We start from the raw sequence: 14994 nt of genomic DNA, 5'->3' as shown, positions 1-14994 counted from the left end.
AAGAAACTCACTGTTATTAGACTTCTGAGTGGACCTCTCAAATTCCAAATCTAATGTTGATCTTGCTCTTTGTGTACCTTCTCTACAGTATAACACTGTATTCCTCACTCTGTTCAATCACCCTGTGATCTTTGTACGGTATTATCTGTCTGTACTGCACGCAAAACAAAACATTTCACTGTGCTTAGGTACATGTGATAGCAATAAATCAAGTCAAATCAAAGGCCCTGGCGTGACCAACAAAGTTGGGAGCTATCAATCCTTCCAAATATTTGGTGCTTTACACACTGTCAAAATGTGCAGGGTCCCTTTAAATGCTAATCTACTGGAAACTGTGTTCAGCCATTGACGTTAAAATATGCAGGAACAATGTCATTTGGAACTGAGGAATTCATGCTCCTCTGTGAAGCCCAGAAAAATTAATACTTTATCCAGTAAGCCTATTAATTCTCAGTTAATGACCCCTGGCTATGTCATTACACTCAATGTCAAAGGCATAGACCTATGAATCAATGCAATTAATCTTCCTACAAGTTCGGTGCTCGGATAACAAACAGGCATTGCTGAGCCCTGAGCAACAGTTTCAATCTGCTTTAATACAATTTATTAAAGTAATCCTCTCGTCTGTTGAGGCCAATTTTCTGAAGGTGCAAAGATGGTTCAGAAAGCTATGGGTGAGGGAGGGATAGAGACAGGTTCAGAGAGTGGGCAACAGTCAGGCAGCTGGGGGATAATGTGGGAAAATCTGAGATTATCTAACATTGGGGAGAAGTATGGAAACACCAAATATTACTTAAACCATCGCAAGTTCAGTTGAGGTATTCAAGAGAGAACTGGGTGATTAATTAAATGAAAATGTGGTCAGACCACATTTGGAGTACTGTGTTCGGTTCTGGGCACCTGGCTGAAGGAAGGATGTTAAAGCCCTTGAGTGAGTACAAAGGAGATTTACTAGATAGATCCAGGGAATGAGGGATTTTAGATACAGGCAAAGATTGGAGAGAATATAACGTACTTCCTCATGATCAACAGCCTCCAGCAGCCAATCGACAGACTGAAGGCCAAATAGGAGTGGAAACACACACGATAACTGTTGGGTAAGTGACCTAATATATTCGGGCAGCAGCAAAACATAGGTTAGTTTGATCTTAGTGTAGGATAAAAGGTTGGCACAACATCGAGGGCCGAAGGGCCTGTACTGTGCGGTACTGATCTACATTCTATTGTTCTTTGTTCTAGATTGGGCTTATAGTCCTGGGTGCAGAGAAGATAAAGAGGTGACCTTGTTGAGGTGTTCAGAATTATGAAAAATTCTGACAGGGGAAAGAACAAAGGACAAAGAACAATACAGCACAGAAACAGTCCCTTCGGCCCTCCAAGTCTGCGCTGACGCATTTTACCCTTCTATACTAAAACTGTCTTCACTTACAAGATCCCTATCCCTCTACTCCCTTCCTATTCACAACTTTATAAACTTCTATCAGGTCACGCCTCAACATCCTGCATTCCGGTGAAAACAAACCCAGTCTATCCAACCTTTCTTCATAGCTAAAATCCCCCATCCCAGGGAACATCCTGGTAAACCTTTTCTGTACCCTCTACAAAGCATCCACATCCTTCTGGTAGGGTGGTGACCCGGACTGTACGCAATAATCCAAGTGTGGCCTAACTAAAGTTCTGCAAAGCTGCAGCATAACTTGTCTATCCTTGTACTCAATGCCCCTTCCAATGAAGGTAAGCACACCATTGGCCATTTTTACTCCCTTATCTACCTGCACTGCCACCTTCAGTGTTCTGTGGGCCTGCACACCCAGACCCCTCTGCATATCAATTTTCCTAAGGGTTCTGCCCTTCAGTGTGTAAAGAAAGATATTCTGATTCCACTAGTTAGTGTGTCAGTAACTAGGGGGTTACAATTTCAAGACTGTCACCAAAACAGCTATGAGTGAGGTGAGGAGAAATATTTTTGCTCAGAGAATTGTTTGGATTTGGAATGCCTGGGAGAGTGGTGGAGGTGGATTCTATAGGAGGTTTCAAAAGAGAGCTATATATATATCTGAAAAGGATGTATATATAAGGCTGGAGAGTGGGACTAGCTAGTTAGCTCTGTCAGAAGCCAGTACAAAAATAATGCATCAAATGGCCTCATTCTGTCCTGTAAAATCCTATGGATTCTATAAACAATGAATCGAGAATTGGGGATCACTGTTCCCAATAAGGGGGTGCCCATTTAAAACAGAGAGGAAGAAACATTTTTCTCTCTCAGAGAGTTGGGAGTCTTTAGTGAATGCAGAAGCTTTAAATATTTTGAAGGTAGAGGGAGATAGATTTTTGATCACCGTGAGAGGGTGGGTGAAAGATTATCAGAGGATATGCAGGAATGTAAAGTTGAGTTTCAAATCAGATCAGCCACGATCTTATCCAATGGCAGAACAGGTTTGAAGGGCTGAGTGGCCTCCTCTTGTTCCTTGTTGGAATGTTCATGGATGTTATGGGGAAAATTACAATGCTCAGAGAGCTGGATCTCCCTTCTGCACTGTAATATTTCCATCATTTGGTGATTCGATGAAATAAAGAGGGGGTGAGTGAGAGAGAGAGAGAGAGAGAGAGAGAGAGAGAGAGAAGGACACAGAGAAAAAGAGAGAGACTGCAGATTTCTGTGGGAGACAGGGTCCTGGGTGTCCTTAAAAATTAACCCAAGGGTCAGTCTGCAAGGAATTGGGAAGACAACTAAACAAAGAACAAAGAACAAAGAAAATGTACAGCCCAGGAACAGACCCTTCGGCCCTCCAAGCCTGAGCCGATCCAAATCCACTGTCTAAACCTGTGGCCCAATTCCTAACCATCTGTATCCCTCTGCTCCCCACTTACTCCATGCATCTGTCCAGGTGCATCTTAAATGAATCTACCGTGCCTGCCTCTACCACCTCTGCTGGCAACGCGTTCCAGACACCCACCACCCTCTGTGTGAAGTACTTGCCACGTGTATCCCCCTTAAACCTTTCACCCCTCACCTTGAAAGCATGACCTCTCGTTATTGAATCCTTCACCCTAGGAGAAAGCTTGTCTCTATCCACCCTGTCTATACCCTTCATGATTTTGTAAACCTCAGTCAGGTCCCCCCTCAATCTCCTTTTTTCTAATGAAAATAAACCTAACCTACTCAACCTCTCTTCATAGCTAGCACCTTCCATATAAGGCAACATCCTCATAAACCTTCTCTGCACCCTCTCCAAAGCGTCCACATCCTTTTGGTAATGTGGCAACCAGAACTGTACGCAGTATTCTAAATGCGGCCAAACCAAAGAATTGTATAATTTTAACATGACCTGCCAACCCTTATACTCAATCCCCATCCAATGAAGGCAAGCATACCATATGCCTTCTTGACCACTCTATCGACCTGAGCAGCCACCTTCAGGGTACAATGGACCTGTACTCCCAGATCTCTCTGATCATCAACTTTTCCAAAGGCTCTTCCGTTTACAGTATAGTTCACTCTAGAATTAGCATTCCCAAAATGCATCACTTCACATTTGTCTGGATTGAACTCCATCTGCCACTTTTCCGCCCAACTCTCCAGTCTATCTATATTCCCTGTATTCTTTGACAGTCCCCTATGCTTTCTGCTACTCCACCAATCTTTGTGTCATCTGCAAACTTGCTGATCATACCAACAGTGACCTCTTCCAGATCATTTATGTATATTACAAACAACAGTGGCCCCAGCACTGATCCCTGTGGAACACCACTGGTCTCCTTTCTCCATTTCAAGAAACTCCCTTCAACTACTACTCTCTGTCTCCTGTTGCTCAACCAGTTCTTTATCCACCTAGTTAGAACACCCTGCACACCATGTGACTTCACTTTCTCCATTAGTCTACCATGGGGAACCTTATCAAATGCCTTACTAAAGTCTATGTATATGACATCTACAGCCCTTCCTTCATCTATCAACTTGGTCACTTCCTCAAAGAACTCTATTAAGTTGGTAAGGCACGATCTACCTGCACAAAACCATGTTGCCTACCACTGATAAGTCCATTCTTTTCCAAATATAAATAGATCCTATCCCTCAGTACAATCTCCAGCAACTTTCCCACCACTGACGTCAGGCTCACTGTAGTTGTCCAGAATATCCCTACTACCCTTCTTGTACAGGGGGAAAACATGAGCAACCCTCCAGTCCCCCAGCACCTCACCTGTGTTTAAGGATGCTACAAAGATATCTGTCAGGGCCCCAGCTATTTCCTCTTTCACCTCCCTCAGCAACCTGGGATAGATCCCATCTGGTCCTGCAGGTTTGTCCACCTTAATATCCTTTAGCCTACCCAACACATCTTCCCTACTTATGTCAACGTGATCCAGAGTCAACAAACTTCTATCTCTAATCTCAACATTCGTCACCCCCCTGCTCCTCAGTGAACACTGACGCAAAGTAACCATTTAGAATCACACCAATTCTCTCAGGTTCAACACACAACCTTCCTTCCTTGTCCTTGAGTGGACCAACCCTTTCTCTAGTTACCCTTTTGCTTCTTATTTATGAATAAAAGGCTTTGGGATTCTCCTTAATTCTGTTCACTAAAGTTATTTCATGACCCCTTTTCACCCGCTTGATTCCTCGTTTAAGACTGGTCCTACTCTTCCGATATTCCTCCAGGGCCCGTTCTGTTCTTAGCTGACTAGACATTACGTACACTTCCCTTTTCCTCTTGGCTAGTCGCACGATTTCTCCTGTCATCCACAGGTCAGGAATCTTGCCTTTCCTCTCCCTTGTTTTCAAAGGGTCATGCCTATCCTGTACTATCTTTAACCTATATTTGAAAGCCTCCCACACATCAAATGTGGACTTCCCTTCAAATAGCTGTGTCCAATCCACATTTCCCAGCTCCTGCCTAATTTTGATATAAATATCCTTGGCCCAGTTTAGTACTCGTCCCCTAGGACCACTCTTATCTTTATCTACGAGTATTCTAAAACTTGCAGAATTGTGACCACTATTCCCAAAAAAATCCCCCACTGCAACTTCTACCACCTGGCCTGGCTCATTTTCCAACACCAGGTCAAACATGGCCCCTTTCCCCATCATACTGCTCTAGCAAACTTACCTGGAAGCTCCTTACAAATTCTGCCCATCCAGACCTCTGACACTAAGTGTATCCCAATCAATGTTGGGAAAATGTTTACCTATTTGTTCTTCTACCTCACACTCACTGTTGGGAGGCCTGTAATACAGCCCCAACAATGTAACTGCACCCTTCTTATTTCTCACCTCTACCCATAATGCCTCACTGCCCAAGCCCTCCATAGTGTCCTCCTTTAGCACAGCTGTGATATTATCCCTGACCAGCAATGCAACTCCACCCCCACTTTTACTTCCCTCCCTGTCCTGTTCTGAAGCATCTATATCCTGGAACATTTAGCTGCCAATCATGCCCTTCCTTCAGCCAAGTCTCTGTGCTGGCAATAATGTCATACTCCCAGGCACCAATCCAAGCCCTAAGTTCATCTGCCTTAACACACTATACTCCTTGCATTAAAGTAGATACACTTCAGGCCAACAGTTCACCTGCACTCTGCCTACTCTTTCCCCTTATTAATGCTATCTTCATGATTCGTACAGTCTCCAGTTTCCACCTCACTGTCTAGTTCCCAGCCTCCTGCCACATTAGTTTAAAACCTCCTGAACAGCAGGAGCAAAATCTCCCCAAGACATTAGTTCCAGTCTGGTTTAGGTATAGACTGTCCAATTTGTAATCGTCCCACCTTCCCGAGAACCGGTCCCAATGTCCCACAATCTGAATCCCTCCCTCCTACACAATCCTCAAGCAAACCACATGTTCATCCTGCCTGTTCTTTCATTTCTACGCTGGCTAGCACATGGCGCTGGTAGCAATCCTGAGATTACTACCTTTGAGGTCCTCCTCTTTAACTTCTCTCCTAACTCCCTGAATTCTGCTTTCAGGACCTCATCTCATTTGATCATTGATGTCAATATGCATCAAGACAACGGGCTGTTCACCCTCCCCTTTTAGAATGCTCTGCAGCCAATCAGTGACATCCCTGACCCGAGCACCTGGGAGGCAACATACCATCTGGGAGTCCTGTTTTCAGCCACAGAGCCACCTATCTACTCCCCTCACAATAGAATCCCCTATGACTATGGCCCAATGAGTTTTTTTCCTGCCCTTCTGAACAGCAGTGCCCACCACGGTGCCATGATCCTGGCAACTGCTGCCCTCCCCGGTGAGCCATCTCCCCCAACAGTATCCAGAACGGTATACCTGTTTTGGAGGGGGTTGGCCGCAGGGGACACCTGCACTGCCTTCCTAGTCTTTTCCTGTCTTTTGGTCACCCATTCACTGTCTCCCTCAGGAACTCTAACCTGCGGTGTGACCAGTTCACTAAACGTGCTGTCCACGACCCCCTCAGCATCGCGGATGATCCACAGTGAGTCCATCCGCAGCTCCAGAGCCGTCATGTGGTCAAACAACAGCTGCAGCTGGACACACTTCATGCAAGTGTAAGAGTCAGGGACATCAGCCACTTTCCTGAGCTCCCACATCAGGCAAGAGGCACATGCCACGGGTCTGGGGTCCCCTGCCATTAGCTTAATATGACCTAACTAAAACCAAACAATGCACTTAAATATATGAATGAAATGAAGTAAAAAAAGCCTTAACTTATCGAGTCCTTTTCTTCTGGTTAGGGAAAGGGGGGCAGGAGGGAGATAATACACGTGTAGTATCTTGGGTTTAGCCGCTGCCCAAATTAATACTAAGTCCTTACCTTCCCGGCAGCCTCCTGGTCTCCAACATCACCTCAGCTCTGTCTCTCACTGCTCCCGGGCAGGAAAACGACCTTCAGTCTTGATTGCAATGAGTTACACTTGTACACAGCACTGTTGGCAACCCATCTAAAGTACTGTATGCAATTCTGGTCACCTTACTTAAAGAGGGACACATTTGTATTGGATACAGTTCTGAGAAGGTTCACTCAGCTGATTCCTGGTGTTAGGGCTTTGTTTTATGAGGAATGAGCTGGTTGGGCCAAATGCCTTGGGAGTTTTGAGCAATGAGAAGTGATCTTACTGAAGCACATTCTGGGGTTTGATAGGAATGCAGGATTTAAAAAAAAAGCACCCAGGTGGAGAAATCACAGTCCCAGTCTGTTGTCAGCTTTCTGAACTAAACCTCTACAATAATCAATTCCATAGAGTCACCACCCTCCAGCTGAAGAAATTCCTCCCTGTCTCAGTTCTAAAGAGTCATCCTTTCTCTCTGAGACTCAGCCCTTGGGTCCTAGTCTCTCTCACTAGTGGAAACATCTTCCCCATGTCCATTGTTCAGGCCTCTCACTATTCCATAGGTTTCACTGATATTTTTCTCATCCTTCTAGTCTCCAACAAGTACAGACCCAGAGTTGACTAAAATTCCTTTTATAAGAAACTCCTCATCCCCGGGACCATTCTTGCAAACCTTCTCTGGACCCACTCCCCCCAACCCCTAACAAGGCCTACGCATCCTTCCTTAAATATGGGGCCCAAGACTGCTCACAATAATGGCAAAAAGAAGGACTGCAGATGCTGGAGTTCGGAGTTGAAAAGAGACATTCCTGATGAAGGGCTTATGGCTGAACCATCGACTCTCCTGCTCCTCAGATGCTGCCTTACCTGGTGTGCTTTTTCAGTGCCACACTTATCGACACTGCTCACAATAATGGCTGAGTTAAAAATCACCCAACACCAAGTTATAGTCCAACAGGTTTATTTGGAAGTACAAGAATTTGGAGCGCTGCTCCATCATCAGGTCGCTAGTGGGGTGGGCTAACTGGCCTATAGTTTCCCATCTTTCACCTCCCCTTTCTTCTTAAACAGGGGGGCTCCATTAGCCATTTCCCAGTCCTCTGGGACCCTCCCTGATTCCAGTGATTCCTGAAAGATCATCACTAATGCCTCCACAATCGCCTCAGCTGTCTCATTCAGAACTCTGGGCTGCAGTCCATCTGGAATGGGAGATATATCCACTGTTAGGCCTTGCAGCTTCCCCAGCACCTTCTCCTTAGTGATGGCCAATATACTCACCTCTACCCCGGACTCTCTTTCCTTCATGTGGAAAGGAAAATGAACTCTTGGTAACGAAGGCTGACTGACCTCCCCTAACCCTGCAACCTTCCAGCCAGGGTGTTGGGTAGGAGTAAGGTCTGGTCACCTTATTTCCCTCTCGATAGTCAACGCTGCCTCCCATGGAGCTAGGTAAAAACAAGGACTGCAGATGCTGGAAACCAGAGTCTAGATTAGAGTGGTGCTGGAAAAGCACAGCAGGTCAGGCAGCATCCAAGGAGCAGGAAAATCGACGTTTTGGGCAAAAGGTGGAGCTGACCAATTTGGGCAAGAGTGAAACCAAAGAGTTCTTGTCGCTCCTCTGACACTCTGTTAGTTTTATAAATTACAAAAATAATTAATTCATAGAAAGAAATCATTGGTACATGTACAATTAATGGAGCCATTCAGATCTATACACTCTTTACTTAACAGAGAGCAAATGAAGTCTTTGATGCTCATAGTTCTCTATATCTACAGTCAACCTCTTGGTATTTAGCTGAGATGTCAGCAGCCCCAATTACTAATGGACCCCCATTACGCTTCAGCAGAAGGACCTCACACAGTGGTCTTTCCCCACTGCACTCTGTTAGTCACTGTTGCTGCCTGTTGTTAATCTCCTTCCAAACATTGGCTCTTCTGGGGCAACTAGGGACGGGAATCTCACAGGAGATGTATTCCAAAATGATCAAAAGTCTCTATCTCCCCTGAGCTCTGAGATTGAACACATGCCATTCAGACATAGGATCAATACGGGGCACTGAATATATCGATAAGTCTCTGCATTCTGGGATTTCTGCTCCTCAGTACAATCTAGGTTGCTGTACCAACTTGGAGTACTCTTTCCCCAGCTCTGGCAGCAGCAGGACTGCTACTGTTATATGCTCAGGTTTTTAAATTCACCTTGTAGCTATTTCATAATTCTATCACTGAGCATGGGAAATAAAAATCTATTCCTGTCTCACATCTCCTTCCATTTCCACAGTTGAAAATCCACAATCATTTTAACTCACCCAATATTTCAAAGTTGGGGACTGTCTGCTTTTTAAAAAATACATTGTTGCTTGATGCTTCCTTGAGAAACCAGTTCTCTTATAGTTCTGAAAGTCCACACACTTTCAGCTGTATCATTCCCGATACTGCATTCCATGTGATGCTCTTGTAAGGACACTTAACAAAAAAAAAGCCCAAAGAACTGTGGACACTGGAAGTCAAAAACAAATTCTGAAATTGCTGGAAAAGCACAGCAGATTTGGCAGCATCTGTGGAGAGAAATCATAGTTAACATTTCAGGTCCAGTGACCTTTTTGCAGAATAGACACTTACGTCAGAGACCGAGGTTACAGCAAGTAATACACTAAGGTACAATTGGCATGTCTTTAAACATGCCTCAATTCAGCTTCACTATCATTCTCTGACATCTCTCCCATCCTTATGAGGACAGAGCAGGCTGTGATTAATGTCACTTCTGAGGTAAGATCACACAGTGCACTCCCTCATAGAAGAATCGACGTTTCGGGCATAAGCCCTTCTTCAGGAATCCTGCAGAAGGGCTTATGCCCGAAACGTCGATTCTCCTGCTCCTTGGATGCTGCCTGACCTGCTGCGCTTTTCCAGCAATACATTTTCAGCTCTGATCTCCAGCATCTCAGTCCTCACTTACTTCCTCATAGAATCCTTACAGTATGGAAACAGGCCATTTGACCCATTCAGTCCACACCAACCCTCTGAAGCGTATCCCACCCAAACCCTGCCCTATTCCTGTATCCCCCATGGCCAATCCAGCCTGACCTGCACATCTTCGGACTGTGGGAGGAAACCGGAGCACACCCGGGGGAGAATGTGCAAACTCCGCACAAACAGTCACCCCAGGCTGGAATCGATCCCAGGTCCCTGGCGCTGTGAGGCAGCAGTGCTGACCACTCAACCACCCCTACTGCTGACTGTGGCAATGTCACCCTTCACCTCACACTCTGGAGTCTAGATTAGGGCTTAAACCCAAAATCTCCTGTTCCCAAGCTGAGGGATTTCCCCATCGAGCCGAGTCCCTAGTCATTCCGATTGTAGGCTTCAAACACAGAAACGTAGAGAGAAAAGGAGCTGGAACAGGCCATTCAACCCATCAGCCATTCCTATTCACAGGACCCTGGGTTTCCCACATTTTTGGGAAGTCATTTATAACGTCCTTTGTGAAGACAGAACTAAAGTATTGTATTTAATTAGTCTGCCATCTCTTTGCTCCCCAGTATAACTTGCCCTTTCCTGTCTGTGAGGGAGCTACTCATGTTTTCACTAATCCTTTTCTCATGGTCAGGACACCTTTCCCATTTGATGATGAGTACGTTGGTCACAGCTGATGTTTTAACTGGCTTCTGAGTCAGTCTGAAACCTCAGCGAATGTAAATTGGTACATTACTGAAGGTCAGGGATGGAACCTTTACAAAGAGGTTGGGGGATGCGGAAGGCAGGCAAAATACCACAGGAAGGTGTTCAGTTGGGGGTTGTTGGTGGCACCATCTCCCATTGCCAGTGCCAATCGACTAACTTTAAGAAGGCGGCAGTGAGTACTGCGGATGCTGGAGATCAGAGTCAAGATTAGAGTGGTGCTGGAAAAACACAGAAGGTCAGGCAGCATCCGAGGAACAGGAAAATTGACATTTCGGGCAAAAGGGCTTTTGCCTCCACATTGTGGGGGTTCTATGGAATGCAGCCAAGGATGGAAAATCCCCAAATGGTGCGATTTCAACTATTCTTCATCCATGGGACAGAATACCAGTTCCTTTCTGAACTTCTTTGAACAGAAGCGACATAATCGCAAAATTTCCTGGGATGACAAGACTGATAAAGAGAGATTGGATTGGTTTGGATTATATTCACTGGAGTTTAGTGGAATAAGGGGGAATGCCATAAAAACTTATAAACTTTTAACAGGATCTGACAGGGTAAACACAGGAAGGGTGTTCCTGGTGACCGGGGAGTCTAGAACCAGGGGGTCACAGTCTAAGGACACGGGGTGGGCCATTTTGGACTGAGATGAAGAGAAATGTATTCACCCAGAGAGTGGGGAGCCGGTGGGATTCTCTACAGAAAGTGGTTGAGGCCAAAATGTTGAATGCTTTCAAGAAGGAGTTAGATATAGTCCTCAGAGCTAAAGGGATCAAAGGGTCTGAGGAGAAAGTGGGAACAGGGGACTCAGTTAGACAGTCAGCCATAATGCATTTGGAGAGGCAGGGACTAATCAAAAACAGGCAACATCATCTTGTTGAGGGGAGGCCATGTCTGACCATCTTGTTGAGGGGAGGCCATGTTTGACCATCTTGTTGAGGGGAGGTCATGTCTGACCATCTTGTTGAGGGGAGGTCATGTCTGACCATCTTGTTGAGGGGAGGCCATGTTTGACCATCTTGTTGAGGGGAGGTCATGTCTGACCATCTTGTTGAGGGGAAGTCATGTCTGACCAACTTGTTGAGGGGAGGCCATGTCTGACCAACTTGTTGAGGGGAGGTCATGTTTGACCAACTTGTTGAGTGGAGGCCATGTTTGACCATCTTGTTGAGGGGAGGTCATGTTTGACCAACTTGTTGAGGGGAGGCCATGTCTGACCAACTTGCTGAGGGGAGGTCATGTTTGACCATCTTGTTGAGGGGAGGTCATGTCTGACCAACTTGTTGAGGGGAGGTCATGTCTGACCAACATACTTGAATTTTTCAAAGAGGAGGTTTGGTTTGTCGATGAGTACAATACGTTAGACCTAGCCACTTGGACTTCAGCAAGGCTTTTGATTATGTACTGCCTGGAAGACTGATGTCAAAGGTTAGAGCCAATGGGATCCAAGGAATATTGGCAAATTAGATTCATAATTGGCTGAGCAGCAGGAAGCAGACAGTGATGATTGAGAGATGTTTTTCCGAGCGGATGTCTGTGTCCAGTGGGGTCCCACAGGGGTCAGTATTGGGCCCTTTGCTGTTTGCGGTTTATATAAATGAATTAGACTCGAACGTAGGGAGGTTGATCAGTATCTTCAAGGAAGATGTGAAAATTGGTATAGTGATAAATAGGAGGACAGCCTTAGATGACAGGAAGATATAAACTTGCAGGACGGGTTGGGCTGATTGGTGTCAAATGGAATTCAGTCCAGAATAATGTGAGTGATGCACCTGGGCAGGACAACCAGGCCATGGGAATACATGATGAGCAGTAGGACTCCGGGAAACATAGAGAATTAGAGAGACCTTGGTGTGTACGTCCACCGATCTTTTAAGATAGCAGGGTAGGTAGATGAAGTGGTTAAGAAGGCATATGGGATATTTGCCTTTATCACCTGAGGAATGGAGTTTAAGAGCAGGGTGGTGAAGCTGAAACTGTATAAAACATTGGTCAGGCCGTAGTGAGAGTACTGTGTGCAGTTTAGGAATCCACATTGTGAGAGGGATGGGATAGCACTGGGACAGGGTGCCGAAGGAGATTTACCAGGATGTAGGAGTAAATTACCGCAGGTTTTGAAACTCAAAACATAAAATGCGGGAGATGACAGGGGGTCAGGCAGCATCCACGGAGAGAGAGCAAGCGAACGTTTCAAGTCTGCATGACTCTTTATCAGAGCTGACGTGAAGTGTGGAGGGGGTAGCATTTATGCAACAGTGAGGGAGGGAGTTGGGGGTGGAGTGCTAGGGGAGAAAGAACATTGATAGTTCAGGATAAGTGACCAAAATGTTCGCTTGCACTCTCTCCATGGATGCTGCCCGACCTGCTGTCATCTCCAGCACTTTAGCTTTTACCAGCATGTTGCCTGGGCTGGAGAGTTTCAGTGATGCAGAGAGATTGGCCAGACTGGGGTTGTTTTCCTTAGAGCAGAGGGGACTGAGGGGGACATGACTAAGACGGATAAAGTTAAAAGGGGCACAGATGGGGAAACATCTCTGCCTGCTTACCCTTGGATGGGGTTAGCAATATCCAGGAGATATAAATCTAAGATCAAGGGAAGGAGGTTTAGAGGGAAGGTGAGGAAATATATTTTCCCCCAGAGGGTGGTGGGAAACTAGAACTCACTGCCTGTCAGGGTGGGAGAGGGGGAAACCCTCATCACATTGAAGAAAGATTTAAATGTGCATTTGCAATGCCAAATGCTGGGAAATGGGATTCAAACAATTAGGTAGCAGTTGTTGACTGGCACAGACTGGATGGGCCAAAGGGCCTTTCTCTGTGCTGTAGATTTCTATGCCTCTATGATTCTATCAAATTAAATGGCGGAGCAGTCTTGATGGGCCAAAGGGCCTTTTTTCTATGCTGTGGATCGCTGTGATTCTATCATATTGAATAGCAGAGTCGATTCGAAGGGCTGAATGGCCTATTCCTGGTTTGGATTGTTTGGATGTTTCTAAAATGGGCTGGCACGTTTCCTTTGCATTCCAGATTCACTTTGGTACTGTTAATCACTGGTGGGGTGTTATTCCTGACGTGAACCTTCCTGTCTCATATATCTAACCACCCAATGACAGATGGAACATGCTGTTAGAGGCTGCTTCACGCTTCAACATTGAACCAAAATCCCCCAACATCTGCTTTGTGTTTCCATTGAAAATCGCTGCAGAATTCTTGGACTGTGGGGAAGCGAGCGGGGCTTGAACAAAATCCCATAGCAGATTCTTTTAAAAATCTGTGCATATACAGTCCCACCTCCTCCTCCTCCCCCCAGCACCTTCCAGTCCATCGGATTTGATCTATTAAAAGCCTTCAGCTGCAGGGGAACGTATTCAGAGAGCAGTGAGAGACAGGGCTCTCTGGCTGGTGCTCCAGGAGGTGTCAGTGTGTGTTGTAGACCAGACAGAGAAGGTTACCTTCATGTGTGGGAGTGTACTAGAGCTGTCTGACCTTACACTTCTCAGTCGGTGCGCTACAGCAGCTTTGTTGAGATCCTCGCTGGGTGAGTGGAAATCTTTCGCTGATTGATGTGTTGGGGCTGACCTCTCGTTGACCCGTTCGCTATGTGCACACAGGGCCGTCCAACATGTAATCCCCACCACTCTCCCCCCCCACCCCACCCCACCCCACCCTCCCTCTAGCTTCCGGCAGCTAATAATTGACACAACGCCAGCCCATTGCCCACCATCACGCTGCAGCCCCGCTTCCACTGAGCAACCACTGAGTCATCAAAGCCAGCCGCCCCTATAGCTGCGGAAATAACTGCAGCCATTCTCCGAGAGGCAGTACTGTCAGGAGTGTGCCCAAGTCAGCCCCTACCCCCCCTCCCCCAAGTCAGCCCCTACCCCCCTCCCCAAAGTCAGCCCCTACCCCCCTCCCCCAAGTCAGCCCCTACCCACATCCCCCAAGTCAGCCCCTACTCCCATCCCCAAGTCAGTCCCTACCCCCCTCCCCAAAGTCAGCCCCTACCCCCCTCCCCAAAGTCAGCCCCTACCCCCCTCCCCAAAGTCAGCCCCTACCCCCTCCCCAAGTGAGCCCCTACCCCCCCCAAAGTCAGACCCTACCCCCCTCCCCAAAGTCAGCCCCTACCCCCCTCCCCAAGTCAGCCCCTACCCCCCCCAAGTCAGTCCCTATCCCCCTCCCCAAGTCAGCCCCTACCCCCTCCCCAAGTCAGCCCCTACCCCCCCAAAAGTCAGCCCCTACCCCCCCTCCCCAAGTCAGCCCCTACCCCCCCCACAGTCAGCCCCTACCCCCTCCCCAAGTCAGCCCCTACCCCCTCCCCCAAGTCAGCCCCTACCCCCTCCCCAAGTCAGCCCCTACCCCCCCTCCCCAAGTCAGCCCCTACCCCCCCAAAGTCAGCCCCTACCCCCCTCCCCAAGTCAGCCCCTACCCCCCCCCCCACACAGTCAGCCACTACCCCCACCCCCCCTCCATCTCCTGACTTCAAGCAATCAGGGAGTCTTCAACTA

General features: G+C 47.0%; 1 protein-coding gene across 3 annotated transcripts in view; it reads left to right on the top strand.

Annotated features, from left to right (window-relative positions):
• The first annotated feature begins 765 nt into the window (after positions 1-765).
• Positions 766-14994, top strand: part of LOC140476859 (carbohydrate sulfotransferase 9-like) — a 151920-nt gene continuing 137691 nt past the window's right edge. For 2 of the 3 annotated variants that reach the window (XM_072569726.1, XM_072569729.1), the window contains exon 1: positions 13872-14027. The gene's annotated coding sequence lies outside the window, so the exon portion shown is untranslated. Of the gene's footprint in view, positions 1098-13871; positions 14028-14994 lie in introns of those variants that run through there. The other variant, XM_072569730.1, reaches the window with a different exon arrangement.

The sequence above is a fragment of the Chiloscyllium punctatum genome, chromosome 5 (genome assembly GCF_047496795.1).
Source record: "Chiloscyllium punctatum isolate Juve2018m chromosome 5, sChiPun1.3, whole genome shotgun sequence".
Taxonomy (NCBI): Eukaryota; Metazoa; Chordata; class Chondrichthyes; order Orectolobiformes; family Hemiscylliidae; genus Chiloscyllium; species Chiloscyllium punctatum.
Note: the sequence above shows the minus strand (reverse complement) of the source record. Positions and strands in the feature narration are given on the sequence as shown.